We start from the raw sequence: 17,787 nt of genomic DNA, 5'->3' as shown, positions 1-17,787 counted from the left end.
GGCACCAATATTAAAGATCAGGATAGATCAGTAATGTGGAGATAATACAGCCTTCCCAAAGTGGGGGTGGTGAAAATTAGTTCATGCTTTGTGTTTTCTATATGCATTACAAGCATTAACTAATTACTACTGTATTAGGGTGAGTGCCCACTACTGCAAAGAAAGAGTTAAGGCAGGCTGGAGGAAGCATGCACAGCTCCCCCCAGCCAATGTGTGAAGGGCTCCTGTGGGGAACCAGTCACAGGGCTGCTTTCTGGAGCAGCCTAGTATATAAAGGAGCTGCTCCAGCACAACTGGGTCAGTTAAGTCCTAGCCAGGGAAGGGGAAGGAGCAGCTCCCACTTAGAACAAACATCTCAGCAAGAGCAGTACTGGGCAGGCTAAGGGGGCTAGGGAGAAGCTCCAGCCTGATACCTGCCAGACTTCTGGCCCCAAGACAAGAGCCCAGACAGTGCAAGGGGGCCACAAGGCAAGTGGCCCAGGGAGTAAGGCAGTGAAGGGGAGCGAAGAGGAGGGCAGGACAAGGCTGCTGCCAGGGGGTCCCTTGGCCAAGATTCAGAGTAGTGGGTGGGCCTGAGTCCCTCCCCTTCTCCCTTGTACCTCACCTAGCCACACACCAAACTGGCACTGATAGACTGTAGTCCGCCCTTAGGTGAGAAGCTAGGCCAAGGCTGTAGTAGGCCACAGTGGTGAGTGTACTGAAGTGAAGCAGGGTGCTGAGACCCCTCCTGGAAGAGGGCAAGGGACTAATAGAGCAGGCACTGCCAGAGGCAGAGTGCTGAAGATGCTGCAAGCGAGAGAGCAACACAGGTCCAGAGCTGATTGTGCAGATAGAGGGCAGCTGACAAAACATCCGTCTGAGGGAGACACTGAGCTGGGGACCACGTGGGCTAATTCCTTCACCAACCAGCAGGAGGTGCCGTGGTGGTGAGTTGGCCCTGTTACAATTACAAACACCCCTTATTATTATTATTTTAGCCTTCACATTTCAAAGAAGTCCTAAAGATGTATGTCTGTACTGAATGTGGAAAAGTGTCTCCACTTCAGGAAAAGAAAGGAGAGTAGTGCTTGGCAACCGGAGATCTTGAGCTCTGTATTTTCAAAGCACTGTGTTAACTGTCCCATTAAGCCTGTTAGACGGGAGCAGGAAGTAATAATATCCTTTTCTTCAGAAGGGGAAATTGAGTCATAGAACCAGGCTGTGATTCGCCCAAAGCCACACCCTCTGAGCTGATGGCTGAAGCGGTAATAGAATAAGTGACTCTAACATATGTTACATATTTTAAAAAATCCCTGCTAGCTATATTCCAACCTAGTTAAAACACATCTTTTAGATGCAGAGTCTCTCCCACACTAGTAGGTATATGTTGACAGAGCCTATGTGTGGCAAATGTGACAGGTAATGTACTAACAACTGAAACATCATCAGCTATTCCCGCAGTGTTTTGCAGGCTTGCCTCGGGTACTCAAGACTGCAGTCTGCAGGGTTGTAGAGCACGGCAGAACTTTTTGGTGGCCTACAGTGAACAGGTTGCTTTTGTTTGATGTCCATGATTGAACTAGTGCTTCACGTATCTGGCCTGCTTTTATAGTAATTGGGCCAAATTCAGAGTGATTATAAACGGAGGTGTTACATGGTAGTAATCTGGAGTAATTTAAAGGACCGAGGTTTGATAATAGATGATGCAGCAAAGAAAGCAACTAGATAGAAGGTGCAAGAACAAGTAGAGGTGATCGGTTCTTTATTTCAAATGTCTTTGCTTGGTAGGTGTTTTCCCAGTTAGGTAAGACATTTGGCCTGCAAGTTATATCTGTTACTAACAGGAATAGCATGCAATATCATGTCAGTCTCTTCTGAGATAGACCCAGAGTGTTCACTTGCACAACAAAAAATGAAGCGAGCCTTTTAAATAATGATATACCATTGAACAAGAGAATTCAGCTTTGCATGATGTTCAGATCAGTCCTTTTGTGGGGTGGTAGGGCAGTAAAACCAATGTGCCACATGCCTCTGCTGGACAGTGCTTTGAAGTCTGCTGTTAACCAGCTTCAGGGGAAGGGAAGGGGGCAGAATGCACTGCTTAGCAATAAAACACATCAATACACTCACCACAACCACATCAATAAACAGTAATTAAATCTATAGCTCTAGCTTTATAGTTCTTCTGCCTCAAATCCCCTTGGAATAGCCTCAGAGTCTAATCCAATCCAACAAAACCTTTGCACAGTCATCATCCAAACATTTTAAAAAGATAGGTTTGCATCATTGGAGATTCTTTTCTGGCTGGCTGTGGAGGAGGTGGCAGCACTGTGTGAGGGGATGTACCCCCTGTTACTCTGTTTGTGTGTGTGTTTGCTCTCAAATCCAGGAAGATGACTGCATTGCTTAAAACAGAGCATTTGTGGAGCAGAGAGGGCAGAATAATAATAATTATAGTTTGCAGACAGATATCTGCTTCATAGGCCAAGGCTACACTAGCCCCTACCTTTCAGAAGGGGTATGTTAATGAGCTGCTTTGGCCAATGCTAATGAGGCACTACCATGAATATGCAGCACCTCATTAGCATAATAGCAACCGTGCATGTTTCGAAAGTGCTGCTTTCGATGCACATGCCACCCAAGTAGACAGGGTCCTTTTGAAAGGCCCCTGTCAACACGGGCAGCAAGCGATTCAAAAACAGCACTTTGAAAAGGTATGCAGCCACCATTATGCTAACGAGGCACTGCATATTTATGGGAGCACCTCATGTGGCTCAGTAGCATGCCCCTTCCAAAAGGCGGAGGCTACTGTAGCCGTGGCCAGAGTGGACGATCTCACTCACTAACTAGGCCTTAGTGCATCCTTCTGAGGTTATTCCTATGAACCAAGACAGCGGCCGAGGCCAAAGTGGGTCTGTCTATGCTGGAGTTAGACACGTATGGCTGGCCCATGCCAGCTGACTCAGATTTAAAGCTCTGTTTAATTGCTGTGTAGACTTTTGAGCTCAGGCTTGAATTTGGGTTGTAGGGCCCTGAAGGGTGGGAGGAGATCAGGGTGCATTCGAGCCCCTACAGTGAAATAACCCCAGTGCCAAGCCCCACAAGCCTAAGTCAGCTGCCATGGGCCAGCTGCAGGTGTCTAATCACAGTGTAGACATATCCTAGAGTTTCCACAGCGGCTCCTGCTGCTGGGTCTCTCCAGTTCTAGGTGCATCATTTGAGCCACTGATCCTATAGATAGGGACAGAACATCAGAGGCTCTTTTTGGAGAAGAAAAAAAATTGTCCTTCATTGACTTGCTCAAGATCCCACTGTGACTTATTAGCGGAGCCTGAGTAAAGGACAGAACCATCCACACTGCAGCTGAAGAGGTGGAAGAAGATTCTGAATCTAGGTGACACTAAAGGAAAGTTAAGGCGGCAGAATTTAATTACCCACAGAGTTCTATTACCCACATCAGATTCTAAGGCCCCGACCCCTGAAATGACAACCATGTGGGATTCAGTTCCACCTGTCACCTCAGACACTGCATTCACTTATACCACACTGACGCAGCAATGTAGGGAGGGCTTATGCCTCCTGAAATTATCCCTATCCTGCTCTTTGGCGGTGGTCTCCTTATCAAGTACTGGCCAAGCCTGCTCCTACTGGCTACATCTACACTTCAGTGATCTGTCGACAGAAGTTACTGTCAGAAGAGATCTTCCTGCAAAACTTCTAACAACAGATCACATCCACGCACAAAAGCAGATCAGAAAAGCGATCCGCTCTGTTGACAAAGTGACCAGATTGCCCTGCCACTCCCTCGACAAAATGGCTGACCGGAAGCTCTGCAAACAGGGTTGCCTGGGGAACTGGAAGCCCTGTCTGTTGACAGACGGCCCTAGAAGGCTCTTTTTGTCGACAGAAACTGTCAACAAAGGTGTTATTCCTCATCATGGAGAGGAAGAACATTGTCAGCAGAAGTGCTGAGTTTTGTCAACAAAATTGACAATGAATTTTGTGTGTAGATGCTCTGCAAGTTTTGTCGACAAAACTCTCTAGTGTATACATAGCCACAAATTCGGTGTATTAGACTTGTAAACAATTTAGGGCTCCTTTACCTCATAAAATCGTAAAGCTCTTAAACCAAATCAGGGCTAGAAGGCAGACTTTGTCATTCATTTATGAAAATAGTTTATCTATTGATCAAAGGTGAGTCAGTGTCCCATAAATGGACTATATCACGTACTTCTGATGAGCTTTAATAAGTACCCACCATAGTATTGAAACACAGCTGATCTCCATAGATATAAATTCATACATTACAAAAAACTCATATCAAAATCAAAAACAAATGTTATTGTATATGCCAGAGGCACATTTTCTGCTTAAAAGCAAATAATTCCCCATTGTTTACTAAGAATGCAAAGTAGATAGAGCACAAAACAACTGGAGAGTACATATACCACAAAGCAAATCAGCATAATACAGGATTTTTTCCAAAAGGAAAATGATTTTCTTGTAATAGGCAAAGCCTATGTTGATGAGACAGCCTTGTAGCATAAACATACCTCACTGTGACACAGAGGATAGATATGGATATTAGAGAAGGCTGACCAGAATCTTCTGGCATTTTCCTCACCCTGGAATTTTTCCAATAGATGGTTTTTCTCCCTAGTGTTTATGAACTCGAGGCTTCTTGGCTTCTCAAAGCCAAAGTCTGATCCAGCAACTTGTAAGTGCAGTGTTTAAGTACAGAAAGAGAAAAGGGGTCTCCCTTTTCTTTACTTCTTGCAGGCTTGCAGCTATGCAGCTAAAGCACACATGCTTGAAAAGTAATACTGTCGCATGATGCATTAGTGGACCATCTTCCAGGCCGCTGAGGTCACAGAGGTTGAACCAATGCATGGTAGCTGTGAGGACTGTGAGAATTATGGAAAAACCTGCTTGAAAGAACTGTGTTCATAAAGTGCACCATGCATACTATATACAACATGTATCTGTGATTCAAAAGACTTTAACTCTGATTACTGTGGGAAGGAGGTGGGGGGAATCCTTTGTCCAGAAAAATAACACTGCTTAGTCTAGTATTAACAAGTTGAGAAGACCTGTTACATTTCATCTGGTTCTCCAGTGCTTTATTGACACTTAGATCCTAAGTGATGGGACTGTCACTTCTTTCCTCAGGAGACTGTTCCCCCAATACACCTCACTGGCAGGTTCAACAGAATATGCTGTAAGTCTTGAATGAAGTCTAGTCTATCCTGAGCTCATGTCTAAGACAGTCATCTATAATAGAGAGCTCACCCCACCTCTGACCAGTGACATGTTCATTCATTGCAGGATTATAGCCCATTTCAATGACGTTTCTTCACAGGGTCAGCTTTCAGGCAGTATGTGCCTCCCCAGCTCTGCTATTAGATACAGCTGTAGTGTAGTAGTAACAGAGAGAAAGCTGCACTAGTCTATATACTATCAAAGCAAAAAAGCAGTAAAGTAGCACTTTAGAGACTAACAAAATAATTTATTAGGTGAGCTTTCATGGGACAGACCCACTTCTTCAGATCATAGCCATGTGTTCTGGTATGACTATGGTCTGAAGAAGTGGGTCTGTCCCACGAAAGCTCACCTAATAAATTATTTTGTTAGCCTTTAAAGTGCTACTTTACTGCTTTTTTGTTCTGTAGTGTAGTAGTGCATCCCAAGAGTTCCTACTCTCTAGCATGGTCCATTATAAAACTAAATCTTACTTTCAGCACCTTCTATCCAAGTGAATCATTTATGTCTCTTTCATCACCACCGATAACACATTATCACCACCTTTAAAATGTGTTATCATAGTCTGTGTAAACCATTCAGGGTTCTTTTCCTCATTTCACCATTGTGACTGGCCCTGGCGAATATAATAGTAAGTACCTTCTGAAAGCTGCAGGAGCTATCTTCCAGTTCTGGTCGTGGCAATGTCTGTATTCTAGAGCTGTAGATCCTGAGGTTGATCCTCTATTCTCCTTTCCCAGCTTAGAAAGGCTTTCCTGATGGCATCTCACACCCACTCATGCCGCAGCTTCCTAGATAAATTCATGCTCACTCCTGTGTGTCTGCAATTTCCATATCATGTTTATTCAGAATAGGTTGCTTTTGCTTCTCTCAGCCCTGCGGGGTTAACCCATCTTATGAAATTCAAATGTCCTCCACTCACCCACTCTCTTGCAGCACTTGTCTTCCCTCCTCCTTCCCTTCCTGCTGGCTTCCTGTGCTTCATTAGTCCTGAAGACTGCTGCTGAGAGGAACAGATGAAACACCATCTTTGCCCCATCCATGGAATGACGTAGGCTTCTTCTGGAACCTGTTCTAGCGTTTTGTACAATGCTTCTGAACAAAAACCACACCTCTGCCCAGTGCACTTTATCACAAAACCCGTTTCTAATTCCACTCACAAAAATAAGACTACCCCACTGGGTTAAACATTAAATGCAGCCCTCATGAAAGAGAGATGAATTTCCCCATCGGCTCAGCAATTTTCAATGCCTTATTAAAAGACATATCCTGTTTTAGGGAATATGTTATCTTTCAGTTAATGCTTAATGTGCTGCTGCCGGTGTAGAACCTGGCTATCGCAAAGCGAGATAATGGTGAAAATTCCTGGCTGTGTAGCTGGTGATTGTTGGTGCTGTTACATCTTTTTTTCATGGAAAAGATGAAGAAGCCTTTTGGGGCTCGGGTTTTTAAAGGAGCCTAATGGATTTAGGCACCAAAAGTCTTGTGCAGGGGTAACTGACTCCCTGAGTCTTTTTTAAAAAAATCTCTACCTATACATATGAACAAATTCGGCTTTGCAACCACCAACTTGTCAGGAAATATTTTGCTGGTATTAAACATGCCTGAGTCCCAAAGTGATTAAAAAACTGATTTTGAAAGGTAAATAGATTGGGGTTTTGTCCTCTTTTCATCCTTTCAGGATCAGACAATGGTCCTGTGGAAATCATTGTACAGCACCCTCGGAACCTGACCGGTGCTGAACTAGAGAATTTTTGAGCCATGGGAGATCAATATTGCCGAGCAGCGTTACCTACACTCCCACTGCTTACTGGGCTCTTAGAAGACATTGAAGGGTAAATTACAGCTAAATAACAGCACAGAACACTGAGAGCCAGGACTGGTGGTTGTAAACATACTTTATGGGACCACAGGAAACATGGCTACGCACATGTTAAGTGGTCATTCAGCTAACTAAAATCATGCTAAATTGCGGATGTTGCTGGGTGAGAGAGGTTCAACCTGTACTTGATTACATAATAAAAGTCTGTATTGTAAGGCACATGTAGAAGGTGGCACAGTTGATGCTGTACAGGCAATCTTAACTCTGGCATATTTTTACTCAAGGACGTCGGTCATGTTACAGCCTTAAAGGTCTTTTCATCCTTTATGATGCATTCCATTAAAATGCATTAAAAGAGGGATAGTTAGGTTTGCTAGCTGTCCAGACTGTTTTCTTTTGAGCTAATGCAACCTTTAGCTCCCGTGGGGCAGCACGCTGCAAAAGGAAGTGATGTTTTAAGTTCAGCTCCCCATTCTCCTTCATGAGCCAGGATCCATGGTAGGACCACGTCTCCACTGATGAACTGTGATCTCCCCATGCTCCCCACTGGCCCAGCTTGCAACAGTGCACGATGGCATTCACATAAGTGTAGGACTACATCTATGCTAGAGGGTTTTTTCCAACAAAACTGGCATTTTGTCGCCACAACCTGCAATGCGTCCACACTAAAAATTCGTTCAGATGACATACTCTTGACGGAACGCAGCACTTTTGTCGACAGCCTTCTGCCTCTCCCCCACGAGGCAGAACACCTTTCCCAACAGAATCTATAAACAAAAAAGCCATGTGGACACTCTGCAGGGCCCTCTGTTGACAGACAGGGCTTCCAGGTCACTGGGTAGCCCTTTCTGCTGTGCTTCCAGTTGGTCGTTCTGTTGAGAGGTGGCCGGACAGCCGGGCCCTTCTCTGACAGAGCGGATTGCTCTTTCAATCTGCTTTTGTGTGTGGATGAACTCTGTTGATAGAAGTTTTGTCAAAAGATCTCTTCCAACAGTAACTTCTGTCGACAGATCGCTGTAGTGTAGACATAGCCTAGGTGTACTGTGTGAGAGGTAGTCCACCTAGGGAGCCTGCTATCATACTCCTGAGCTACATTTCTGTGGATGAAAATTCAGTTTGAGCTCTGTTCTAGTTGCAGGCAAATACTGGTGGGCTGCATGCTGATAACTTTTAATGAAAGCCAGGGTTTGAAATGAAAGTTTAGCTTAAAGGCTGAGCTTCTCAAATGAGATACCCAGACTGCCTTAACTCTGCCCTTGTGGGGATGCTCGAAAGAACCAGAAATACATAATAATTTACCCAGCCATAAAGGTTTTGTGGCCATGGATCAACAAACTAGAATGCCTCAGTCCTAATCCAGATTGGTTGTGTCTCCTTATTGCTGTATTTGCAATCCTACGTGCAGGACTCCATAGGTTCTTACTTTGGGTAGGTCTACACAGCAAAGTTATTGTGAAATAACTATATTCTAGCTTCTACACAACACAACCACTATTTTGTAATAATTTCAAATTAGCAGTTGGCTTATTTCAAGATAGGTAAACCACACTGCATGAGGAATAGCACTATTTTGAAATAGGAGCTGTTAAGACAGGGAATAGAGCCTATTTTGAAATGAGCCATAGTGTGTGCCATGCCTCTTGTTGGAAATTGTCTCTATGGCTCTGTCTACACTTGCATTCCTCTTTCTGAAGAGGCATGCAAATGAGGGAAATTAAAAATACAAATGAGGTGCAGATTCACATATCTGGCACCGTATTTGCATATTCTTATTTCAAAAGAGCTTCTTTGGAAAGAAGAAGAGCAAAGTAGACGAGGCTCTTCCGAAAGTAGACCCCATCTTTGAAAGAACCTTTCTTCCCATTAAAAAAGCTGTTCTGGAGTAGCTTATTTTGAAATAAGGCTGCTATGTAGGCATACCATTAGAACAATAGCATACTAAAGGCAATCAGTCTCCATGGTTTAAGTAGGGCATAATCTTGCCACATGCGGAGTGCACTCTGTTTCTCATTCAAGGTGCTCAGCACAACACAAGATACAGCTCTCCAATTCCCTTATGCAACCTGATATCCACAGCCGTGTCTACACGTGCATGCTACCTCGAAGTAGCGGCACTAACTTTGAAATAGCGCCCGTCACGGCTACACGCGTCAGGCGCTATTTCGAAGTTAACGTCGACGTTAGGCGGCGAGACATCGAAGTCGCTAACCCCATGAGGGGATAGGAATAGCGCCCTACTTCGACGTTCAATGTCGAAGTAGGGTCTGTGTAGTCGTTGCGCGTCCCGCAACGTCGAAATTGCGGGGTCCTCCATGGCGGCCATCAGCTGAGGGGTTGAGAGACGCTCTCTCCAGCCCCTCAGCTCAAAGGTGGCCGCATAGAGCGGCCTCTTAAAGGTCCCCTCCCCCTCTCTTCCTGTGCAGGAAGCTGAGGGAATGTGCAGGCGGCAGCCCAGACACGCGGCCAGCCTGAACGTCCCTCAGCCATCCAAACCAGCCACCCCACCTGCGATGGCTGCCCAGCAGCCCGCCCAGCACCCTCAGGGGACCCCCTGCAAGGGGAGCCAGGGCAGCCAGCCCAGCCAGGCGGGCAGCCAGGCTGGCAAGAGGCAGTGGGGCCCCTCCTGGACGGAGGCCGAGCTGCGGGACCTGCTGGGGCTCTGGAGCGAGGAGGAGGTGCTCCAGGTAATGGGGAGCAAGAGGCGGAACGTGGATGCGTTCGCTCGGCTGGCCGACAGCCTGGCTGCCCAGGGTCACCCTGCCCACACTCCTGATCACGTCAGGAGTAAGGTGAAGGAGCTGCGGCAGGGTTACTCCCGGGCCCGGGATGCGGCCGGCCGATCTGGGGCCGCCCCCGTCACTTGCCCCTTTTACAGGGAGCTCAGGGACATCCTGGGCCCCCGGCACACCTCCTCCCCTCCGGCCACCCTTGATACTTCGGCCAACAAGCCCCAGCAGGCCCTGCAGCTGGAGTCCACCCCGGAGGTAAGCCCCGCACCCCCGGGGCCCCCCCCGGAGCCCACCCCCGGGACATCACAGCAGGAGGAGGAGGAGGAGGAGGAGGGGGGCTCCTCCTCCGCAGAATCCGGGCTGCAGATCCTCCTCCTGCCATCCCGGAGCAGCAGCCGGGCCTCCGCCCCCCAGGGATCTCCAGACCGTGGGAGTGGACCGACAGGTATGTACCCCCCTCTGGTGTACGCCCCTGGGCTTGAGGGGCGGGGGGTAATAGATATGTGTCCAGCGCCCGCCACATGCTCACATGGCCATGGCCCCAAGGACAGCAGGGCCATGTCCCTCACAGCACTGCATCAGCCCCTGCCCCCCACACCCTGAATGACAGTGCCATGCCCCATCCCCGGGGCAGGGGGGAGCGGAACCTCGAGGGGCCCCCGGGAGGAGGAGGTGGGACACCCCGCAGCAGCAGCAGCAGCAGCAGCAGCAGCATGTGATGGAGTGGGGGGAGTGCAAAAGGGAGACTCAGGCTAGATATGAGCAACAAGAGCCGAATAGCTCCCAGAGGCAAAGGATGATCCTGGGGCTACAGCTGGCAGGCGACACCTCTGCCCTGAACAAAGAGGAGGGAGGAGCCGAGCTGGCTTGGAATTGTGGGTGGAGGGCAGGGGCCACATGTAGAGGCTAGGGGAAGGGAGAGCTGGAAGGCAGCCAGCCTGAGGAGGGGGAAAGCTGCATCCCAGAGGGGCACCCCATGGGGTCTTCTCCCCAGGACGGGTTGGAAGGACTGTCTCTTCCGACAGCTGGTGCTGTCACTCCTGGGAGAAACTGGGCATCTGTGGCCTAAGAAACCTCTCCTGTCAGACCCTGCGGAGTGAAGTGAGAGTCGCTCCCACCAGGGGACGGGGTGCAGTGCAGGGGGACCCCTGAACCCCATCCATCACAGCAGCATCTCCCGGGGACGGGGATGGGGAACCTGCAGCACAGGGCTGGGGGGACAAAGGCCACGGCTCGGGGCCCACACTAACGCCTGTCTCCATTCTTCTTCCCCCCTCCTCTCCTGTGTCCCGCACCTGCACCATCAGAAGGACCGGAACAGATCGCTGGCGAGGCATCAGTGGTCCCGGAGAGCCCTCCGGGGCCATCACTCCAGGCCAGCCCCTCGGCCGAGGACCGATCGGCCCCACGGCGGGCTAGACGGCGGACCCCGCGCCACCACCAGCCGATGGCGACGGACCCCCAGCTGCTGGCCATCCATCGTCAGCAGCTGGAGGTCGCGGAGCAGCACCTGCAGCTGCAGAAGCGGGCGCTGGCCTGGCGCCAAGAGGCATGGGGGGCCTACATGGAGACTTTCAACCGCCTGGTGGACTACCTGGCCCCCCATGCCGCGCCAGCCACCGCAGCACCCGACGTGCCTGCTCCACCCGCCGCACCACCAGCTGCTCCGCCCATCGCCGTCCCGTCCGCCGTCGCCCCGCCACCCACCTCCGAGGGCCGGAGTGCTGAGGGACCCCTGGAGCCAGCTGAGACTCGCCGGGCATATCTTTCGGTCCGGCCCGCCCCCAGCCAGCACCGGACAGGGCTGCGGCCGCGGCAGGGCTCCCGGCCGCCCACGCCCAGTGCCGGACTTTAGGGGCGAGGGGCCCGGGATGTGGCCCCCCCCTTGTATATAGTTTGAACTTATTATTTTGTGCCCCCAGTTTGCCCCGTCGCCCCCATGTAAATAGTTCTCCCCTTTATCCTCCCTGGTTTTCTTTTTATTACTGAGCACACTTTTTTCTTGCTATTGTTTTATTTGTACATATTACTTTGGTTCCACACATGTTGCATATAGCTTGTTCTTGTTTTATATTTATAGTTAAAAAAAAAAAGTTCTCAAAGAAAAAGCAGTTTAAGTTCAGCCACAAGTGCGTGCTGTCATTTGTCCAGGAAAAGTGGGAGGGGGGTGTGGTTGGGTGCTCCATGGTGTGGGCGTTGGGGCAGGAGTGTGGTGGAGGAAGGGGTGGGCAGTGGGGGGCCTGACAGAGTTCACCCCGCGGCCTCATCATCGAAGTGGGCCCGCAGGGCCTCCCGGACCCGGGTCCCTTCGGGGTCCACCTGCCGACTGGGGCAGCGGGTGGCTGCACGTCGGCCCTGCCGGCCTACACAGCCCAGCCCTGGAAAAAGGCCTCCCCCTTGCTCTCCACGAATTGTGCAGGGCGCAGCAGGCACCCACAATCAGGGGGATGTTGTTGGGGCCCGCATCCAGGCAGGTCAGGAGACATCTCCAGCGTCCTTTCAGGCGGCCAAATGAGCGCTCCACCACCTGGCGCGCGTGGTTCAGGCGCTCGTTGAAGCGCTCCTGGCTAGCGGAGAGATGGCCCATGTAGGGGTGCATGAGCCAGGGCCGTAGGGGGTATGCTGCATCTGCGATGACGCAGAGGGGCATGGTGGTGTCCCCCAGAGGGATCTCCCGCTGGGGGATGTAGGTCCCCGCCTCCAGCTGGCGGCACAGGTCCGGGTTCTGGAAAACCTGGGCATCGTGGGTGCTGCCAGGCCAGCCCACATAAATTTCCTGGAAATGTCCCCGGCTGTCCACCAAGGCCTGGAGGACCACAGAATGGTAGCCCTTGCGATTCATGTAGCGTCCTCCACTGTGATGCAGGGTGCGGATGGGGATGTGAGTCCCATCCAGAGCCCCGAAGCAGTTGGGGAAGCCCAGGGTGGCAAAGGCCGCGATGGTGGCATCTGGGTCCCCCAGCCTCACGAGCCTGTGCAGGAGCATGGCGTTGATGGCACGCACAACCTGCAGGGAAAGCACATGGGACAGCACCAATGAGGGGTGAGCAGGGTGTGCGTGGCCCTGCCCTGCCCTACTCTGCCCTGCCCTGCCCTCCCCTCCCCTCCCCTGCCCAGGCCCCCCTCCCCTGCCCTGCCCTCCCCCCGTGGGTTCTCTTACCTCCATGCGGACAGCCCCGACGGTGGCCTTGCCGACACCAAACTGCTGCCCATCAGCTCATGGGAATAAGGGGACTTCGAAGTAGGCGGGGTCCTTTCGAAAAGGGGCCCCGTCTGGACGAGACGCGCGGCGGCGAGGTGCGTCAATTTCGAAGTGCCGCGGCCACCCGCATGCTAATGAAGCGCTGAATATGCATTTCAGCGCTTCATTAGTAAACTTCGAAATGGCCATTTGCGTGGCCGTTTCGAAGTTTGGGGCTCGTGTAGACGCGGCCTGAGTGTAGTCAGAGTCTTGTCTGTTCACTTGAGCGACACAAGCATTTTGTTATACTCCGTCACCTCCACAGAGCTAAAATGGCTACAGGAGCTGTGGATCTTCTCAGCGTTATGGATCATTAGGAAAATTGTGACATAAGAACCAATTGCAGAATATTTGTTCACTTCAAGTCAGAACATACCCAGCTTGACTCTCAGATCCAAACTGTGTTAGGAGAGAGTGCAACTGAAACAAATATTTTTGTTCGTGTAAACAGAGGGAATTTGTTATGAACTCACCCACAAAGCTAGAACTCCATGATGCTGTTTTCACAGATATCGTGTACAAATTAACCCCACCTGGAGGCAGATACTTTAGCCATTACACTGTGCAACCTTTGTTTAACCTTGATGGGAGTGCATTGCTATTATATTGGCAAAGAATGCAGTCTCTATTTTTCCATAAACGTTGAGAACAAAAAGCCATTGGTGAAAACAAGGACCGAAAATGAGATTTCTTTGAGGGTGGCACAAAAGGTGCAAGAAAGAAAGGGTGTGTGTCAGTGAGATATGCTAGAAAACACCTCATAAAGTGAACAGGTCTAGTGATCAGACAGGTACCTGTGGAAAAGAGAGCAACACTGAAAACTAATTGAATTATGGGGGATTTTAATTACCAGGAAATGTATTAGAAGAAACCCAGCAGGCAGGGAAATAGCCTAGCGAAGACATTTCAGACTTAATGGAGGACAGCTGCCTTTAACAGACTATCAAGGAAATAGTAAAGGGCGATACAATTCTGAACTGAAGGCAGCTCAGAGAAAAGGGGCAGGCACATGAGTTTGAAAGGGGGGTGTAACTGGGGATTGAGGTTTGCCTTGATGTGGGACTCACTGCCAACACTGCACATACCTCCACTTGAGAGACACATCAATGTTTCCGGGGGATTTGCCAAACCCAGATTAACCTCCCGAGCTACTGATCTTTGCTCATCACTAATGAGCCCTCTAGACAGGCCCAGGTGGCAAAGTACAGATCTGGATCTGACCTTCCCAACTGTTCAGGGGATGCTTGCATTAGGAGTTTTGGCTCACTCTGTTACAGGGATGAAGCCAGTTGCAAAGTTCAGGGCTTTTTTTTCAGGCACGATGGCTAGATACTTCCACCAGAGGAGGTAACTCCCACTGACATCAATAAGAACTACAGCCAGCTGCAGGAGAATGAGGCCCCAGGCTATTGGTTCTGGCCCATCTCTAATTAGGATGCTAAATTTTCAGCAAACCCAGTTATCGAGAGAATGTAAAGTTACACTCTAGCTGGAGTCTGGAAAAGGCAGAAGTGTTTTAAAAACACAGTTCAGAAAGCCCAAAGGCTAGTCTTATCAAGACAACTTAAAAATACAAGGTAGATTACAAAAAAATCCATTTGGCTGAAGGGAGGGTGTACAAAGAATTGCACAGACAGGGAGATTGATTTTAAGAGATAGAAGCCATCCATCGATACGCACCTCAATCCAGGCATCTAGGGAGGGAAGAGAAGCAGAATTAAATCACACTCGCTCAGGGTGAAAAAAAAATAGCAAGAAAGAGCCTTAACTCTGCTGTGTAGACATGGTATTTCAGATTAGAGCCCCTGGAAGCTATCTTGGACTCACTATTTTGGAATATGTTTTGTTTATTCCATGGCTTCCATTTAGTGTAGACACATAGTTCGAGATTAAACTATTCCTGAATAGCCTTGCTGTGTAGACATACCCTTAGGGATTAGCTCAGCATGAGGCAGAGTCTATCAATGCTATGGAACCAACTCTTCACCCTCTTGATGGTACATCTGTTGCCAGGAGTACATCACAGACCTTCTGTTGCCATGAAGTCAGAAGACTGGTGGCAGGAGGCACTGATCAGCCTATTCGTGTACCCATGCAGAGCCTGGGGGCTCTGTAGTGCTTGGTAGCTGACCACTCAACTGCTTCCTAGAGGGAAGAGTTTGGCTGAATGATAAAACCTGCTTCCCCTGAGGGAGGAATCTGGAGGAATCCCTTTAATGTGAATCACTGCATTTTCATCCCTGCCTCTGCCCCCCCTTCCTGCCCCTGCCCTGTGGGTTTCTTCATGGGTGGCAGCATTTGGGCTTTTATGACGGGCATTGCAGATGTGAGTTGCCGCACTGAAGTCTACTCCCATGCTTAGTGTTAAGTTACCTTGCTGAACTGAGAGCCCTAATGAGGAGACAAAGTTAATGCCAGAGGTTTCCTATGCTTGGATTTCAGCAAGCTAATTGATCTAATGCCACGCAATACCAAGAAACTCAATGAAAGTCAAGGAGATAGAACATACCCTCACAGATACTACTTGACTCAGGACATAATTAGAGGGTCAAGAGGGAGGAGAATCAGCTATATCAGGGCAAAAAGCAGGAGTACAGAAAAAGTAGGTTTATTAGTGAATGAGGATGGCCCAAAAAGAGTGGAGATTCAGATTTTTTTGTAGGTGTTGAACAAGAAAAATACAGAAGTTTGAACATAAAAAGTGAAAAATAGCTTGAAAAAAATAACTTAAAAGAGCAGGTCTGGAACAGATGAAGGTGTACAGAGCAGCTGATCTGCATGATGTGCGTATTAGAACACTAAAAGAAAATTCATTAACCTCGCAGTGTCACTGACAATTAATTCTGAAAAACTGTGCAGAACTGAGGAGGGAGTGGGAGGGATAAGAAAAGCAAACATGGTACTAATCTTCTGGAAATAAGAGTGAACCTGTCAGCCACTATCTGTTAAGCTTAATGTTTCTCCATAATAAAATAACAGAATAAATATGTGGAAAAACCACCAACTGGGTACTAGATAATAGAACCATAAGCGCTAGGCAGCACCAGTTTACAACCATACCCCTTGCTAGACAAATGTAACTGGTTTTTTAACAGATTGCCCTTTCCCTCCTTATCTGACAAGTTTACAGAGATCAGATTTTGGATTTCAGTAAAGCACTTGATAGTCTCTCACAAAATCTTCCTTGATGCCTTAATTCAAGTGGGTTTAGAGAGGAGGAAGGTCAAGCAGAATGAAAAAGCGCTGTCTACAGGACCACAAACAAATGCTTTTTCTAAGGCTCCCCACTTTCTAAGATCTACAACAAATGAGGCAGGTGTACTACAGGAAACATTCTCCTCTACGTAACCCCCATTCGCCTCAAAGCAGAACCCCCCCCCGAAGTGAACGAGGCAGAGGGACCTGTGAAGGGAAAGAATATGAGTAGGTCTACACAGCAAAGTTATTTCAAAATAACTATCTTAGCACCTCCGCAACGTTATGAGGAATAGTGCTATTTTGAAATAGGAGCTGTGCAGTCAGGGAATAGAGCCTATTTTGAAATAAGCCATAGTGCATCCAATGGTTTTATTCTGAAATAGGCTGCATGTGTGTAGACTCTGTATTTTGAAATAGCTGAGTGCAATTTTGAAATGCATTTTGGCCATGGGTACACTAGCCTTTCAAAAGGGGGATGCTAATAAGCCACTTCAGCGGATGCTAGTGAGGAGCTGCCATGACTATACAGCGCCTCATTTACATAATAGCAGCCACGTGTGTTTCAAAAGTGACGCTTTCTACACGCATGCTGCCGGTGTAGACAGGGGCCTTTCACAAGGACCCACTGGACTTTGAAAGCCCCTTCCCATTTGGTTTTAGGAAGAAGGGGCTTTCGAAATCTGGGGGGGGGGCGTCCTTTCTAAAGGCCCTGTCTACACAGATGGCACATGTTTCGAAAGCAGCACTTTCAAAACACGCGCGGCTGACATTATGTAAATGAGGCACTGCATAGTCATGGTAGCGCTTCATTAGCATCTGCCAAAGTGGCTCATTAGCATCCCCCTTTCAAAAGGCAGGGGCTGGTGTAGCCAGAGCCTTTGTGTATGCCAATGTTTTTTTAAAATAAGATATTCCAGAGTAGCTCATTTCAAAATAAGGCTGCTGTTTAGACATACCCTATGTGTCCATGTGTTAGCCGGTGGCCGGGTAATGTGCGGTGAGGTACCAGCTATGCCCTTGTTACCATCCGAGTCTTTAACTGCTAGAGCGCAGGGCTCCTTCGCAGCAGGCAGCCTGAGCCAGGCTGACGGATGCCCCAGGGTCCTAAACACCCGAGTGTTTTACTGCTAGAGCAGGGAGCTCCGTCGCAGCGGGCAGCCAAGTTTGACTGACGGGCGCCCCAATGGTAGCACTAAGAGCCTTTCCACACCCGAGACTTCAACTGCTAGGCCGCACTGTCCCGTCGCAGCGGGCAGCCAGGATTGGCTGACGGGCGCCCCAGGAGTCTGCCCTGTGGAGGCGGCACAACTCTGCGCTAGGCTCTTAGCACTCTCACCTATGGCCAGGCTGTGGTAACCAAATGGTTAAAGTTCTTTTGATTGTGCCAGCTGTGTTGTAGTGACAGAGAGCAGCAGCAGTCAGGCTTAGATATTAACTAGTTGCAAGTTTATTAAGCTACAGTTATAAGCGTGCAGTTACAAAAGGCTGTTGTCTACTTCTTTATGCTAGCAGAGTACAGGTGTTAACAGGTTACATTACAATTCAATACCATGACGTCT

This window comes from Carettochelys insculpta, chromosome 1, assembly GCF_033958435.1.
Source record: "Carettochelys insculpta isolate YL-2023 chromosome 1, ASM3395843v1, whole genome shotgun sequence".
NCBI lineage: Eukaryota > Metazoa > Chordata > Testudines > Carettochelyidae > Carettochelys > Carettochelys insculpta.
The sequence above is the reverse complement of the archived record's forward strand: the minus strand, read 5'-3'. Positions refer to the sequence as shown.